The 16,332-nt window shown below is 34.4% G+C and overlaps 1 pseudogene; it reads right to left on the minus strand.

The window, feature by feature from the left end:
* The window catches only part of LOC135194105 (uncharacterized), a 55,476-nt pseudogene extending 41,306 nt beyond the window's left edge, over nucleotides 1-14,170 (minus strand).
* Nucleotides 14,171-16,332: the final 2,162 nt, after the last annotated feature.

Raw genomic sequence — 16,332 nt, forward strand, 5'->3', positions numbered from 1 at the left:
CGACCACGGAGGTTTGTCACATGTTACAGCATTTTAGCATTAACAGCCTGTAAATTTCCCACTGCTGGGCTAAAGCCTCCTCTCCCTTTGAGGAGAAGGTTTGGAGCATATTCCATCACGCTGCTCCAATGCGGGTTGGTGGAATACACCTGTGGCAGAATTTCGTTGAAATTAGACACATGCAGGTTTCCTCACGATGTTTTCCTTGACCGCCGAGCACGAGATGAATTATAAACACAAATTAAGCACATGAAATTTCAGTGGTGCCTGCCTGGGTTTGAACCCGAAATCATCGGTTAAGATGCACGAGTGCTAACCACTAGGCCATCTCGGCTCATGTCGTAGCGCTGAATAAATTTCAATGTAACGCTAATCAAATATTTATTATCAAATCATACGTCAAATGAAAATTGCTTGAGGCCTCTCGGCTCTACCTCGCAGTAAAGCCTTCTCAAGGTATTTCTTTATTTTGCCAACCCTGTACATTTTTCGGTACAAATAGCCGAAATTCGGTATAAAATGTTGTAAATAAAATAACGTCTGTTGGTACTCGTGTAACGGTTTATGTTACAATAAACTCAGATCAATACGATAATTCGCATATTTTACGCGCACAAAATGAAGCAATAAAGGTAAGTGGGGTAAGAAAAAATATTAAAGGAGAACGTATCAAAAACTTCAGATATATTTACATGATTACAACATATGGGCTTAGATAGTGTAAGGTATAATGTTGGATTTCATAATTTTGATGTGGATGTTCGTAAAAATGCTTCTTAATAATAATGTTCGTAATATGTTCGTGCTTGGTGGTAGGGATTTGTACAAGCCTATCTGGGTAGGTACCACCCACTCATCAGATATTCTACCACCAAACAGCAGTACTCAGTATTGTTGTGTTCCGGTTTGAAGGGTGAGTGAGCCAGTGTAACTACAGGCACAAGGGACGTAACATCTTAGTTCCCAAGGTTGGTGGCGCATTGGTGATGTAAGGAATGGTTAATATTTCTTACAACGCCATTGTCTATGGGCGGTAGTGACCACTTAACATCAGGTGGCCCATTTGCTCGTCCGCCTACCGATATCATAAAAAAGAAAAAAATGTCCTCCTGATCGATTTCTGGCTAACTGTTCAGGACATATATATTCATTATACGTATATATGTTCATATTCTAGATGCACCGTCTATTCCTCACTCTCAAAATCTGATGTGACAGCAAATTCGACACAAGTTAAAAGAGTTCACGAGCATGACCAAGTGATTTACATGTTTTCCGAGATTTCAAACATTTCCTTAGATCACTTGTGTGCCACCTACCTTGGAAACTAAGTCAAGTACCATGTGCCTGCTTTTACCGCTCACTCACCCTCCAAACCGGAACACAACAGTACTAAGTATTGTGTACTCGGCACTCGAATATATAATGAGTGGATTGTACCCAGATCGGCTTGCACAAAGCCCTATAACCAAATAAATTTGAAATCTTAATTATACATAATGTTCAATTTATTTATTTATGTCCACAAACGGATTAGACACATATAAACTAGGTAAATATATTCGTATCAAGAAAATAGTGTTAGCCATAAAGAAGTAGATATTAGGGCTGTAACGTAACAGCATTCGAACTATTGAATGTGCGATAGAAAAATATCCCGGGTCGCGAAATTCGGAAACGCTTAGAATATTTTTACATATTCAAATTAGGAATTCGGGTATCGAATTTTTCCACCAGAACATTTTAACACATTTTTTTGGTTGTTTTTTTATTTATCTTTGCATGTCAAAGCAGGTTAAGGTCAGATCGAAATTAAAAACGTTATAATACAATACAATAAAATTAAAGTTGTTTTTTATTTTCAACTGAAGAGAGAGCGGCAACAACAAAAAGCTACAAAGGATCTTAGAAAGCTTGAGGGTGCAATCTGTCGGACACACCTGGCATCTCTTATATTAACACGAGATTCTGGATCTATAAGCTCTATTAGATCTGTCTTATAAGCGGTCTTATAAGAGGTACGAGCACTGTGAATGGGAATCTTGACTACTGAAACCACTACATTAGAGGTTTGATATACTCGTACTAACTCTGTACATATTCTTTAAAATAAGTAACAGCCTGTTATTATCCCAGTGCTGGGCTTATCTCCGTTTTAGTAGAAGGTTAGGAGCCGTAAAACAACTCACATAGACTGGTAGACACATATGTGACAATTTTACATGTTTCCCATCACCGCCGAGCACGAGATGAATATAAACATGCATTTTATTAGTACTTGAGATTAAAACTACAATCATCGGTCAAAATGAAGGTGTTCTAATTAAAATTTAAAGTTTATAATAATTCATAATAATAATAGCTTTTATGTAACAATCTCACAGAATACGTTTCTTTCTTAAATACTAAATTGACACCAGTGTCGCTAAGATTGTCTTGCTTCCCAGCATAGGCCTCCCCTAAAGCTTGCCACAAAGTACGATCTTGTGTCTTTCTTCTCCATGTAAAACCTGCTATTCTTTTTATGTCGTCTTCCCACCTGCGACGTTGTCTTCCTTTCTTTCTTTTGTATTGTCTTGGATACCATTCAGTTATATCCTTGGTCCATTTATCTTTTTTGTTTCTCATCATGTGACCCGTCCACCTCCATTTTAGTTTTTTGATGTAATATGTCACATCTGTAACTCCGGTTTGTTTTCGAATTGTTTTTAGCTTTATTTTGTTTTTTAATTTAACATTGAGCATACTTCTTTCCATACGATGCTGACAAATCTCTAGTTTGCGTATGTTGTGTTCCGTTAAACTCCATGTTTGGCATCCATATGTCATAACGGGTAGAATAAACGAGTCAATTTTTTTTTTTTCTTATATTTAAGAGGTACATCGGGATTTTTTTATAATAATTCATATAAGATCCTAAATATAATCGTATAGAAGTCTTAAATATTATATCCGAACCAACCCTAGTATTTGCCGTGCAACCGAGACCGTGAAATTGAAATTTGAACAAATTTTATTCTAACTTGGAACCAACATTGGTAACTATGCTATCATAGGAACATACTACATGCAATACACGAACTTTTTAAATTTATACCGTATACAAACTATTTCCGAGACTTTTCTTTTAATATTTACTATATATGAAAATAAATATCCTTTTTTAAACATATGGTACACACCGAAGAATGCGAAGTTTGGCATTGGCAAAAGCTGTTATTACATTTAAATATATTAAAACAAAGGCGCTGTCTGACTCTGTCTGTATATCCGCTTTCTTCGTCTACCATTCAACGGATTTTGATGCAGTTTTAACTAATAGATAGAGCAATATACGTGGTAGGCTTGTATATGTTAATTCGAATAAACTATGACAGTATTATATCAATTTTCCTTGTTGTTTATATGCAAAAAGTTTTACAGATAATACTTATATGAATGTCAAGTCTCATTTTATTAGCAACTAGTTGTCGCTAGCGGCTTCGCTCGCATTGTAGGGATCAGTCGTCAGGTATTATGCATAAAAAAGTATCAAACCAAATTAGGTTCCGTGGTTTGGACGTGAAAGAGCAACAGACAGACAGAGTTACTTTTGAATTTATTATAGTATAGCATTTGTATTAGTACAAGTATATTACGGTTGAATTTCGACCACTAAGCAACCACTGCTTCACTTTATTGTACGCATACAAACATACGTATATACAAAAAAAATGTATTGTACAAACAGACTAACTTACGGTTAATAAGACATCCCTTCAAGACAACACAGGTGTATCTGTGTAATTCCCATTCTTTCTCTTGAACAATATACTAAAATAGTTTTATATATGTATATTGTTATGTATTGTCAATTATTAATTACCGCCTTCATGGTTTTCTGTTTGACCTAAAGGTTGACTGGCAGAGAATGCCTTCAGGCATTAAGACTTTTTGTCCCATTAACTTTGTGGTGGTCAGTAAAGTATTTAAATAAATAAAATCCGCTAAATATATCTTATATTTATGAACACACTTTTGTTATTTTTATAGCATATTTAATCGGACAAATGATACAAAGTATATAAAAAATTCTTACATCGCCAACAACCCAAATATTAGGGGCAGGTGTTTGGTATCTTCTGTTTGTTTTTGTATCCTTGATAACGTAGCCAAATTTAAGTAATGTCCGTTTGAGAATTTAGAACATGAAAGCGAAACGAACAACCAAGTAAATAATAATAATAAAGTTAGGATTATTAATTGATTTCAATATTATTTTTTTTGTTTTAGATGTATACTCGTAAGAAGAAAATGAAACACGAAACAGACGATGACATCATCTATAGACAATGGCTAAGCAAGAAGTTTTACACAATTACCTAAACCGTAGGGGAAACATTGCTGGGAGTAGGGAGTTTCTCTTTACCCTGGGACGACCGTAAAGTGGCCCTAATCGTCGGGACGCCACAGTATTATATGTTAACCATCTCGTAATGATTACCGAGGAGACAGATTTTGTGCCGCTGATTACTAGCGGGTATACCGGTGTGCTGGGCCACACCAGGCGTTCTCGGCACCGGCGATTCCCACAATCCCCCCGTTTCATGTGGAAACGCATAAGAGCGTGTCCAGCAAGATAAAAAAAGGCAAGCTTCGACGAATATTGACTATTTTGCATAAATAATTTTAAAAGTAAAATATTTTTACTGTAGCGAATATAAATATCAAAAAGATGATAAGTATTTCAATATAACCAGAAAATATAAATTTTTAATAAATTCCAAATTATTTATTTTTTTATCGAACTCAAAATCAAATTGTTCATTCAATTGGATTTAACAAGCACTTTTGAATCGTATTTTTACAGTATTATATTAAATGTAAATCTAGCTCCGGCAAGAACTGAGCACTAACTCTTTTCCACCAATCAAATTACACAGATATCTTAATTAAATAGTATTTTAATTTAATATATTTATAACAAATATGCTTTATTTGTTATATATATATTAATTTGTAGCGGTCGTGAAATCACTATGAAGGTAAGATAAATATTTTTCAAACTCACAAACACATTCATATCACTGAGCATAAACTACGTCACATTCTTGTTTCACGTTAAAAATTCAAACTGAATATCTTATATGTGTGCATAACATTGTTATATTATATGCGGTAACATTGTTGTCTCTGTACAGCTTCCTGCGGTTTGAAATTTTATGTAATATTTTGAATAATTTTGAGCGAATACAGCAGAAACGACTGTTGTAAATCTAGCGTCTTTACGACTTCAATACAATTTCGGTTCGGATTTATTTAAGAGCATAGTTTGTCAGCGTGGGAATTTATTTTAGAACACACACATAGGTACTTTCCAATAATACACTTGCATTGTGCAGTGTATCGTACGCACCCCCTAGACAATTAGTTGCTTGTTTTCGTTGCAACGAATAAATTAAATTTTCATTGCGCGTTCATAACGTAGGATTTATAAAAATACATTTATTTATGAGTAATGTATTAGCTATAAGGATGTCACTCGCAAACACAATTATAAATTATTTGTTAGCATAGGGTGCGGTCAGAGTGCATTAAGATGCCTCATATACATTATGATTTTTATTGATTCTACTGCTCTCCTCTAACTAAATAATTATTTTCTGGATATTTTAAGGTTGGTAGGTATAACGAATTAGGGCGTTAAGACACATTAAATAATCACTTACTTAAATTTTATAAATATAAATAATGGAGGTAAATATTAATCAGTTTTTTTTTAATTAACTAAAGACATAAATCTTCTTGGTTAAACAAGTCAATTAAAATTATTTTATATTACACAAAAATCAGGGGGGCGGCCCGCTGACGGTATCTGGTCATGAAAGGTACTAACTAAGTATAGCATCAGTACAAAATGGAATGTATATCAACCGTTTTTGCTTAGCACTATGCACTATTTTAATTAAGCATTTAAATAATTAGGAATTAAGCAGACGAACTAAACGACATGAGTTTGGGTATGAGTTGGCGTTTGTTTTAAATTTCGTATTAAGAGAAAAAAATAAGCAGGATAGTGCAAAAATTACATTACATTCAGGTTCATTCGGGTATTCACTATGTTCATCCTTATAATTTTGTACTTTTAATTCGACATTAGGGGAAAATAGTTACCCTTCGTACACTTTCAGATTTTATTTTTTTAAGATGTGATTAATTGTCGTATTTACCTAGTTTATGTGCTTAAGTTTGTTACAAAAAAGTCCAAAATTCTTATGACAAAAGGTTAAAGGGTTATAGGCTTTTTTCTACAGAAAATAATTGTACGAATGTACCCCACGTATTGGTATGGTAGGGGTACGTTCGTACAGTAAATGCGGTAAATTCGTACGCCATGGGGTAGATTCATACAGGGTAATTAAAAAGCCAATTAAAATCGTTCAATTTTTATTAATTATTACAAAAATATTTATTTATCAAAGAACTAACTTAATAATATGTGACTTGACTAATAGTCGATAAATCTTGAAAAGTAAAAATTAACAATTGCATCCCACGACACTCGTGCCCCACCCTTATGCTAACTTGTCTATGTGTGCGTAGACGATTCGCGAAATTATAAGACTCGGCTCGAAATAAAAACTGACGTGCTCCCACCTTGAGATCTGGGGAGGGACTGAAAATTTATTGACAGCGATGTCGAATAATAAGTCAAAACCGTCAAATGATTTTCTCCATACTAAAAAGTATGGACGACGAATGCCAAAAAGTAAGCAATATTTAAATAAAAATTACTATAATATTATGTGATATAATAGAAATTTAACACGGTGAACTTATTATTTACACTTTTGTGTCCCCATTTAACCAAAAATACATGTATAAACTAGCAGCTAAATAGCTTAAAAAACGTTAATAGAAAAGGTCGATTTCAGTGTTTGGAGTGATGTTGACGATGAATTTACTGAGTTATTTATACAAATTTTATAAATATCATGCGGTGAAACTTGAGATCTATCTATTAAGATACTGAATGTTTTTTTTCATCCATAATCAATGCTCCAGTTTTAAGATATTTCGAAAACAGTAAGCGCTATTTAGGCGTTCCGCAAGGACTGTCCTCTTAAGAACTTCTATTTCTCTAACATTTTATCAGAATAAGTAAATATATCGCAAGGATCTTCGATCAATTCCTCGACCATAAGCATTATTGAAAATTTGATCCATATGCATACTCCGAACTTTTTTATAAATAACACTAAATCTCGAATACAAAAAAACAGACACACAGACAATTAAAAGACACTGAATTCATCTGACGATATACATACTAATATCTCTGTACAATAATGATCTGTTGCCAAATTAAAAAAAAATATTAAGGAACGCTTGTGTGCGAAAGGTTATTATACAATTAGTGAATTTATGATTGATAGCACACCTTGGGAATGAAATGATCGCCTCCTGGCTATTTCTTTTCATATTCAATTGTGTAAATAATAAAATATACAAAAAATAAGACCCGCTGAGTTTCTTTGGCCGATTCTTCTCAGGTGAGAGTATTGTCTTTTCCGAACCGGTGGTTGTGTTTCATTTGACTATCAATAAGTAAGTGTAATGCTTCTATATTGAATAAATGAGTTTGAGTTTGAGTTTGAGTTTGAATATATCGTATAATAATGAATAGCTAAAATTTGTTACTTTGTATGTACGGAATAATCTTCAGAACGAATGTTACAATTCAATTTGTTTGACGTATAAATTGCACCCGTGCATTGATAGGTTGGATCGCTAGTGTATAGATATATAAAGATGAATGTTCCTACATCTGTTTGAGATTAATAGACTTCGATAACACTTGACCGATCACCATCAAAGCTGACATATTTATTAAGGAAAAAGGTTTTATTGAATCCAACTTTGTTACAACTCGTCGCTAAAGAACGCTGCGCCACTTCAACTTGACTGGGTTTTAGGGCTTTGTGCAAGCACATCTGTAGTGTGGGTAAGCAATACCCACTAATCAATCAATAAACACTGAAGGATCAGGACAAGATACATTATATATAAATATATATATCTTGTCGCCTTGCCGATATTTAAATTTATTTTCTATTAATGTAATCAAAATCAAAATATTCTTTATTCAAGTTTGCTCATCAAAGCACTGAATTTGATTCGTCGTTTTAAAGTGTTGAATTAACATACAATTACAAAATATAAAGCTATTTCCGACAAGAAACTCAGTAGTAGTTGGAAAAGTCCAACATTTTATATCAGTAAATATTCAAAGTACCGAGTATATCAGTAAAGTTGGTAAAGAAAGTATAAATGCTAAGTCCCCGCTTTTTATCTTTAAAATAATTATCTATTGAATAATATACCTTATTTACTAATGTTTTTTCGACGTGAGCTTTATATTTTTTAATACTTTTTAACACATTACATCGCACTAAACAGTAATACTCAATTTTGTTGTGTTCTGATTTGAAGAGTGTTTGACCCGGTGTGTGTTGCACATTGGATATAAAATCTTAGTTTCTCTCTCGGGTTGGTGGAATACACATGTGGCGGAATTTCGTTGAAATTAGACACATGCAGGTTTCCTCACGATGTTTTCCTTCACCGCCGAGCACGAGATGAATTATAAACACAAACTAAGCACTTTAAAAATCAGTGATGCCTGCCTGGGTTTGAACCCGAAATCATCGGTTAAGATGTACGCGTTCTAACTCCACGCTTTTTTATCATCTATATAATCTTGTATCGAATAATATATCTTTACCAATGTATTTTTTACAATTGAATTGAATCTATGAAACGGCAAGGTTAAAAATGTCTGCGGCAATAATAAAATAGAAAGGGAAAGAGGTAGAAAATGAAAGGTTGCCTGAAGGGGACATAACGCTTTTACATAAGTGACGATTTGCCAGTTCACTCTGCTGTAAGCAGCGTAAAAGAACTTCGTTCCGAAACCATCTTAACAATTTAACCGATCGCCCGTCGTACAACATTGTATATTTCATTAGTGGTACAGACATTTCGAGTAACATTGAATTTGATTGCAACTTTGAATAAAATGCAACAGACTGTTTAATATATTTTTTTCTAAGCTTTTTTTGTGATTTTTTCACCTTGAATGCGTAGAATGGAACGACCAATAATATATTTACATATTTATATTTGTTTGCGTATTTTTTTTTACCATAGACTTCTATTGTAAAAAAATATTACGTACATGTAGCTCTGCCACCAGTTCTGATTGTAGATTATTTCAAAAACAAGAATATACGCAATGTTTGATATTGTTCTTTTGTATGTAGGTATTAAATCAATGACTATTACATTAATACGTTACACAGGAGAACTAGCAACTGTCTCCTATTTTTTTTTTCACTAATACTAATTATTATTTATCAGTTCTACCAACAATCAGTAATACTATAAGTATTTGAAACGGGATATTGACCATGTTTTTTATTTTTATTTGGTGGAGCTCGATATTTCGACATTATCTACGAATGTCTTGTCTCGTGAACAAGACATTCGTAGGAATAAAAACAACCATGATAATTTAAAATCTAACAATCCGTATTGTTGGCTGGCGGTTCGTTCAGTCGGTTCGTCGTAGTGACCATCCGTCTCGTCCTTCTTATCTGAAGTTGATCACATGCGTCCCATCTTAATTAATACTTAAAGTGAATAACTCGCTTGAGGTTGAGAAAGGCATGAAAAACGCCTATTACGTATCCAACTCGCTCTTTCAGAGCTGGTGTTAAAAAATCGATGTAAGAAAAGTTTTAGTGACATGGCGGCCTCAAAGGGAATGTGACGCAAAAACATTCAAGTGAGGATTTTAACAAACAAAGCGAATGCCTCTCAGGCCGCCTGTTACACCGTAGCGTAACCTTAAGATAATAATTTTAAACAAAAATCTTTTGACCTAGAGTCTAGAAATTTAAATATGGAACATAGATTTATTTTAGAACAAAAGTATCTACAGGATTGACAGTTAGACTCGGTGTTGGGGCTTTGAGAATCCCGGTACTCATTATTGTTCTGCCAAACAGCAATGCTTTCTATGACTGTGTTCCGTATCAAGGGGTGTGTCAAAACCAAATACAAAATATACTTTATTCAAGTAGGCTGTTACATGGACTTACGAATCGATATTTTACAGAACTGTATTAAACTTAAAACTACCACAGGTAATGTACATTCTACCGAGAAGATCCGGTAAGAATCTCAGAAATTACTCTTTTCCGACCTTTAAAATACAATTGTGAACCAGTACAACCAGAACAAATGATATAGACTTAGTTAACATTAGCAATTTTTTTTTACAGTGCCAACGTCGATAGGGAATAGTCGATGGCTTAACACTTGGAAGGCGTGAATCTTAACCAATGATTGCGGGTTCAAGCCCAGCTCGTGCCTGAAAAATTTCGTGAGAAAATGCATGTGCATGTGTCTTGATGATGATAAAATACTGCCACACCAAAGCACCAAAAGCAGCGTGATGGAATTACGTCCAAAACTTCTCCCTAAAGAGAAACGAAGCCTTAACCCAGCAGTGGAACATTTACAGGCTCTGAAAAATATGACCGCTCTGATATTGATAATTGATAATTTAGATCATCTATACATATAATAAAATTGGAGTGTCTGTTTGTGTAATATTAAAATAACCGCGTTTTTCTAAATGTATATGTATGTATATACGGTACATATACCTAAATAACATTTTTTACAACTTTTGTCTGTCTGTCTGTCTGTTTGTTCCGGCTAATCTCTGGAACGGCTGGACCGATTTTGACGGGACTTTCACTGGCAGATAGCTGATGTAATAAGTAGTAACTTAGGCTACTCTTATTTTAGAATTATATGTAAAATAATAATAAAGTCACGCTTTTTTATTAAATTCAAACGCGCACGAAGTCGCGGGCACAGCTAGTACTTTTATAAATGTTCTTTTGGATATGATGTTGTATTTAGTTACTCTCTTGACACAATATTAACAACATTAACAGCCTTTAAATTTCCCACTGGTGGGCTAAGGCCTCCCTTGGAAGAGAATGTTTGGAGCATATTCCGCAACGTTGCTCCAGTGCGCGTTGGTGGATTGACACGCGTGCATTTAATATAATACAGCCTTAACAATTTGTGATATATGAAGATGTCAAATTAACCAATTTTGGCTACGGCGGTCAATCTCAAGGAAGACTAGCCAATTACGCAAGACAAATTATAGTGCAGAATTTTGTCTGCAAAAACAGATGCATCATCCTGATCCCCTTACTGTCACATTCTGATAGGAACGCAAATCCGAGACGTGCTTGCTGAGACACGGGAGAATACGATCCAACTTCCAGACCCCGGGCTGTAACTATGAATTCTTTGACAGAAAAATCTAGTAGCTTTTTTTGGTGTCGACCTTATATCTAGTTACTAGACTAATGTATCATTTTCAAAAAAGTCATGTACTTATTTTGTTCTTTACTATAATTAAAAAACAATCGTGTGATGAAGTTTAAAAAATTATTGATTTAATGATAACGACATCCTTTTAATTGGATTTCCGTCGATAAATTAAATGTACAAACTTTGAAATTAATTGCAAGTTGTTGGAAAGCAAGTTACTTATTTGTTATTGTTTCGACTTCCAAATTCAATAAACTCTAACTGGTCTAAGTATTCGTTTCTATAACAAAATCCTGCAGATATTTATAACTCTACTTTTTAGGGTTTCGTACCTAAAGGATAAAAACGGGACCCTATTACTAAGACTTCGCTGTCTCTACGTCACCAGGCTGTATATCAAGAACCACGATAAACAGTTGAAATTACAAATATATGTATTTCTGTTGCCGCTATAACAACATATACTAAAAAGAAAATAAAATTTAAGGGTATTTAAGAATACAAAACACGCCATTTTTGCCTATTTTTTGCTCGGTGTGTGTGTATTTTTGGTCGATATCAATTACGGAAAACTTTGCGAGCGAGTTCGTCTCGCACTCGGCCGGTTATTAAAATCTTCATATATTTACGTCTCCAGGGACATATTATTCGTATTTTTTTATGCCTGCTAATCTGTCTGTTAATAAATAAGTCATATTATATAATACGAAATCAAATGATGAGATATTTAAAGAAAGTATAATTCAGAATCGTCACTGACTTGGAGACTCAGCTCCGTAGACCAAAATGTCAGGAAGATAAGATCGACTCACAAAAATATTATGTTTATTTAGAATAATATATAAGGAGTTTTGTAAAGTCGTTACTGTTGTAACGATCATGTCGTGGGATAATTTATAATTCAAATTTTCTTGAAAACAAGGAGACCGACAAAGTCCATACAGAGACAGAGTCAACGGGTTCGGTTTGTGTCAACTCCGCACAATCAAATATGTTAGATCGAGAAATGTTTTCACCATTGTCTAATTATACGTATCCCTCGGGTTTTCGCGAAAATTCGAAATATAAAATCATTTTACGACATTTATACGAGAATTCAAGGTAAACCCGACTTCGCAAAGTCAATACATCCTTCTTGGGCTACGATATTATTAACGTGGAATATTAATAAGTTAAATCTTATGTCAGAAAACATTGACAATTATGCCTTATTATTCAATACAATATATTACGGATAAAAAAGCGTGCAGTGCGTTTATTACACAGTATACGCCTACAGTTCGTACAGAAAATAGTGTACCTGATGGTACATGCTCACCAATATCCTTAGACGATAACGCGGTAATTGTTTTTAACCATTCCTTACATCGCCAATGCGCCACTAACCTTGAGACCTGAGATTTTATGTCCCTTGTGCCTCACCACAACACAACGACCACCACCAGTGGGTCAAACAAACCCTGATCCATCGGGTAAAAACTATTCAGACGGTAGCCACAGGGCTACCGTGCGGAGACGCCGGGGCAAGGTCCCTTGCCCGGGCGTCATAGGACGACCTCGTTGATAATAATGGCTGCCTCATATTCATATTAAGCTCACTAGAGAGTCCCAGCCTTAAATATATGTATACTATGATATATAAAGAATAAACTTCTTAATTTTTCCGGGACTGCAGTTACACTCCAGGTTAAAGAACTTTTATTACTCATAAAGAACCTTACAGTTATACTTTATATACAGAATTGGTTTCAATGGTAGAATCTGTGGCAGTCCACAATGACAAAAAAAATAAATATACAAATTTAAATTTTAGCAACATTAAATATAAAATTTAAATATAGAATAATATTTACTAATTATATTCATATATATTTTCCCTTACATGCAATTATTTTTAAAAGAAGCCATACTTTTTTTTTTTTATTTAATTTACAACATCCACCTTTTTTTACATTTTATTTTTATAAATTTTGGCGTTATTATGACGTGGCCCACACTGACATTTTTTTTATTTTTCTTTTTTTCAATTTAAAATAATATATAAATAATTCATAATAAATAATATATGATAATATATTATATATAAAAATATTATATATAGTTTTTTTTATCCTAATTACTGCAATCCAGCGGGCCCTGCTCCGTGCTCGATCATAGAGAGTACAGCCTCGGCGACTCTGATGTCGCGTTTATGTATAGAGGTCTTGAGGCTGTGCTCTAGGATGGTCTTTTCTGAAACACCCGCCGCTCGGCCGATGAATCTGCCGATAGCGTCGCTACCATCGTCCGTGTCATAGACACAGGTGTTAGTGTGTCTAGTGATTGCCACAACTGCGTGAGGAACACTTTCGTGTATACGGAGCCTCACATTCTTCGACTGGACTATGATAACGTCGCCGTAGGTCTGTCCCTGAGATTCATGGATGGTCATGACGCTTGACCCTTCACCTTTTCCGTATCCCTGGTCCATCAGGAGTTTCTTTTCCTCCTGCGTATGGGCCAGATATAGGGTTTTGGTTTGGTCGGATGGTATGTTGGCGTCAGTGAATCTCTCCATTTTGAGGGAGTGGACGATGGGGCTTGCAGAGTAGATGTTACGGTAGACCTCGCTAATGGCGTATGCGACGTCCAGGGGGTTTCGGTGCGTACAGGATATGTTTGTTGTCAGGCTTGGTCGGCAGTACTTCATTTCAAACAGATTTTCTCTGTCGATATAAGTCAACTGGTTGATATCCCCGATGAAGACCACCTCGCTAGCTCCGGAGAACATATATATATATAACATTATTTCTTCTCTCATACTTCTTATAACACTGTTTAAATTTTATTTTTATATGTATATCTTTTTAATATATTTAGTGCATTTAGGCTCGAGTTTCATCACAGGACTGATTCGACAATAATTGTAAATAACTAAATTAAATCTGTTCAAAAAAGCGAAGAATCCATGCGAGTTTCTTGCCGTTTTTTCTCCCTAGAGGCTGCGTTCGCGAAACGGTGGTAGAGTTGATATACTGACGTTACAAAAATGCTTTATTGGAATACATTACATTTGATTAATTTGAGTCTTTGAAACCACATGAGGTTTTATAGAGCAATAAAATATTTTTAATTTCGTTTTACCTAAAATCTTCAAATATCCTGGCTATTTCTATTCATATTCAATATATGTAATTAATTAGATTGACAAAAAAAAAAGACCCGCTGTGTTTCTTTCGGCGGTTCTTCTCAGGTCAGGGTGTTTCCTCTTCCGAACCGGTGGTAGTGTTTAATTTGACTATCAATAAGTAAGTGTACTGCTTCTATATTGAATAAAGGAATTTGAGTTTGAGTTTAAGTTTGAGTTTTATTATAATTAATCTACTTATACTGTACCATGATCAGATCCTCATACTTTTTACTATATTTATCGTCCAATATATTAAGAGGAAATCGGTAGTGTCGGACATAAGTAATACCAAAAGGATTTTGTTTTTTTATCATATAAATGAAACCACAAAAACAGAAAACACTAAAAATAAAAACATAATAATATCAGTATCCATATTGTTTCAATTAAAAATAAATCAAGCTAAGAGACCGTTATGTATGTCCCCATTCTCATAAATTTGAAAACAATTACTGTAATACGCCCATAAAGATAGATACAATATGTTATCTATGTTTTATGAAGATAATTTTGAGATATACGACCTAATTATGCATGCAGTATCTGTCCCAAATATTATAGCATCTTGTTAGCGAGTATTCGCCATGGGCGGCCTACGCTGATACAGCACTCGCGGTAACGCCGGAATGTTATGACTAGCGCCCGGCGACAGCCATCCGTAGAGATAAGGACTTAGTTAGGAATATTGTATTAGATTTATTTTCAGTCTGAATAAAACTGTCGTCGAGACTCCTTGGTTTCTTTTTAAAAACCTTCGGTAGCGCCCCCGGTACTTAACTGGCGCAGCCTGGTAGGATATCCGCCGAGTTTAACGCTGTATTCGAGTACACGAAAATTGGTCTCACGCGTGGCTCCGGGTATTCTCGAACCAAATAAATACGTTAAATATACCTGGCGCTGAAGGTTCCTGTCCACGACACAAGCAGCTCTATGATATGGGTAGGCATGGGATCGAGCAGACTGTAAGTAGACCTTTCACTATCCTGTCTCGTCCTTCTTATTTCCTGTGTTGTTTCTGTAGGACTTTATTGCGTAACTTTAAAACTAAAATCGTTAAAAGTTATTTGACTTCTGCACGAAATTGGCAGACATATTTTATGAGCGAGTTTTAATGTTTTAAGTGATTAAATAAAATAAAATAATTATAAAAATGCGGAGCAACTTTCCAAATGATCCCTAAGGATATTTTAAATTTAATTCCTAAGTTTGATGGTGATAAAAATATATTAAATTTATTTATTAAGAAAAGTGAGTACATATTAAGAAATTTTAATGGACCGAATAATAACAGGCAACGTATATTTTTCATGCTATTACTAGTAGATTATGTGGTGGAGGAGCGGCTTTATTAAGTGAGAGTACATAATTACTTGGGAACTATTAAAAACTATTTTTATTCAACATTTTGGGAACCCCAGATCGGAAGACTGCGTGGCAATTGAGTTGGAAAATTTAAAAATTAATGTTAATGAAAGTTATTTGGAATTCTGTAATAGAATTCAACAAATCCGTAGCACTCAACTCCAAGATCAACTTGCTAGTGAGGAAATAAAAGCTGCAAAAATGATTATTTACAATAACTTGTGTCTTAACGTGTTTTTATTTAATTTGCCAGAAGACATTATCCGAATAGTAAGGCTAAGGAATTGCACAAGTTTGGAAAGTGCTCTCAGTGTCGTAATGGAAGAAGTTAATTTTCAATTTCAATATAACTCTAAAAATAAAAACAACACAAAACACCCTCATCAAAATACTTTGATTGC

The sequence above is a fragment of the Vanessa tameamea genome, chromosome 24, assembly GCF_037043105.1.
Source record: "Vanessa tameamea isolate UH-Manoa-2023 chromosome 24, ilVanTame1 primary haplotype, whole genome shotgun sequence".
Lineage (NCBI taxonomy): Eukaryota > Metazoa > Arthropoda > Insecta > Lepidoptera > Nymphalidae > Vanessa > Vanessa tameamea.